General features: G+C 33.9%; 1 non-coding gene across 1 annotated transcript; it reads right to left on the bottom strand.

The window, feature by feature from the left end:
• Positions 1–1,843: 1,843 nt before the first annotated feature.
• LOC128040109 (small nucleolar RNA R71) lies at positions 1,844–1,950 on the bottom strand. The gene has a single exon (XR_008194769.1). It is a non-coding gene; the product is annotated as a small nucleolar RNA R71 (small nucleolar RNA).
• Positions 1,951–2,257: the final 307 nt, after the last annotated feature.

Below are 2,257 nucleotides of genomic sequence, written 5' to 3'. Positions count from 1 at the left end.
TCCTCTCTTCTCTCCACTTTCTCTCTTCTTTCCATTCCAAAATTCCCTTGCTCTTTTGCCAATTTATCCTCTTGGGAAATGGGCATTCATAAGCTATTTGGAGCATCAATTAAGTGTTCATAGCATCCTTGGTCGATAAGGAAAACAGAGAAGGAAGAACGGAGCAACTAGTCAAGCCATGGGAAAACACCAGATTTGATTCTTGTTCCTTGTCTCTTTAATTTTTTTTTGTTATGCTAAACATATCTATGAATATTTATGTTGTTGGAATGGTTAATTTAATCAATTTAGCTTAAATTTAATTCGTGTTAGTTTGATTGCATTTCGTTTGTTAAAATTATTAAAATTGTCTTTATATTGTTATAAGCCTCGGTAAGATGCTTGATTGAGTAAAATCATGACTAAGTTATTCTTGCATTACAATTGTTAGGTAACTAACGAATTAATTATTTAAACGGATTGAAATTGTAATTAATGGACACAGTATTTAATCAGTGCATGTTTAATCATCTAAGGTAGCTGAGGGTTAGATTAGCAACGGTATCTGATGATACATTTGCCTTGCATAACTTGCAAGATTATTTTGATTAAATTGTTTCAAGGTAAGGATACTTTGTTACCTCACATAGTCTTTTATGTGCTTATTAAATCAAGTTAATTGTTTGAATTGACATAGGGATATGTACAAGAGATTATTTCGATTTAATAAGTATGTATGTGCAATAACATATTTGCCTATTAAGATTTGTTTAATCGGTTGAATTGACATAGGGATATAGTCAAGAGATAAATGGATTTTGGCAGGTGAGTATGTTCATAAGTTAGCAAATTACCGAGTTGCCGTGAACTTATTCGTAACAATATAAACATGAGTTTAATAATTCTAAGTTAAGAAATGTAATTAATCTAACACAATTATGTCATCTTGATTAAAATCGTATTTTGAAATCATGCATTTGAGATTTATTTATTTTAGTTTACTTAGTTTAAAATCTTAGTTTTTATCACCCTCTTCAACAAAATATTTTTCTTCATCAAAGTGTTTTAAATAGCATTCATAAATAATTCTTTTCACAGTCCTTATGGGTACGATAACTCGACAGTTACTTGTCACTTTATTACTTATTGCGAGTGTGTACACTTGCACATTTTCGTCGTTCCAAGTTTTTGGCGCCATTGCCGGGGACTGTGTTTTAAAAAAAGTCATTATTTGTCAAGTTGTTAGTTTTGCATTTTGGTTTATTTTTCTGTTCAAATTTTAACTTATTTAATTTTTCTGTGATTATTTCAGGTGTTTATGAGTATTGATCGAATCATCGATTTACTCCCTATAGACCCTTAGATTGAATGAAGTTTTTGACAGCGGAGAAGACAAGCAAGTCAGAGAAAGATTAAAGAGATGAACTTCGAAAATCCAAATCAAGGAAACAGAGCAAACCTTGCTCAAAATCCTATCCTTATTGCTGATGATAGGGATAGAGCTTTGAGACAGTAAGCCGTGCTAGTATTTCATGATCTTAATCTGAGTATTAGGAGACCTGAAATTGAGGCACAACAGTTCGAGTTGAAGCCAATCATGTTCCAGATGCTTCAGACAGTGGGTCAATTCAGTGGAATGCCTACCGAAGATCCTCACCTACACTTAAGGCTATTTATGGAGGTGTGTGATTCTTTCAAGTTAGCCAGAATACTCGAAGATGCATTACGATTGAAGCTGTTCCCATATTCACTAAGGGATAGAGCTCAAGCTTGGTTGAACTCATTACCACCAAACTCAATTTCTACATGGCAAGAGTAAGCAGAAAAATTCCTTATGAAGTATTTCCCGCCTAGCAAGAATGCTAAGTTGAGGAACGAGATCACTGCTTTCCAACAAATGGATGATGAGTCATTGTATGAGGCATGGGAAAGGTATAAAGAATTATTACTGAAGTGCCCTCATCACGGAATCCCACATTGCATACAACTTGAGACATTTTATAATAGTCTCAATGCTCACCCGAGGATAGTAGTGGACGCTTCTACTAATGGTGCTCTCCTTTCTAAGTCTTATAATGAGGCTTATGAAATCATTGAGAGGATTGCCAACAACAATTATCAATGGTCAACCAATCGAGTAGAGTCAGTAAGACAAGTCGCTGGAATACATGAACAAGTATCATCAATATCCTCAATGATAAAAAAAATCTTACTACTAATGGGTGTAATAGTTTTGCAGCACAACCACTAAATCAATTTGAAAATGTAGCCTGTGTTT

The sequence above is a fragment of the Gossypium raimondii genome, chromosome 3 (genome assembly GCF_025698545.1).
Source record: "Gossypium raimondii isolate GPD5lz chromosome 3, ASM2569854v1, whole genome shotgun sequence".
NCBI lineage: Eukaryota > Viridiplantae > Streptophyta > Magnoliopsida > Malvales > Malvaceae > Gossypium > Gossypium raimondii.
Note: the sequence above shows the minus strand (reverse complement) of the source record. Positions and strands in the feature narration are given on the sequence as shown.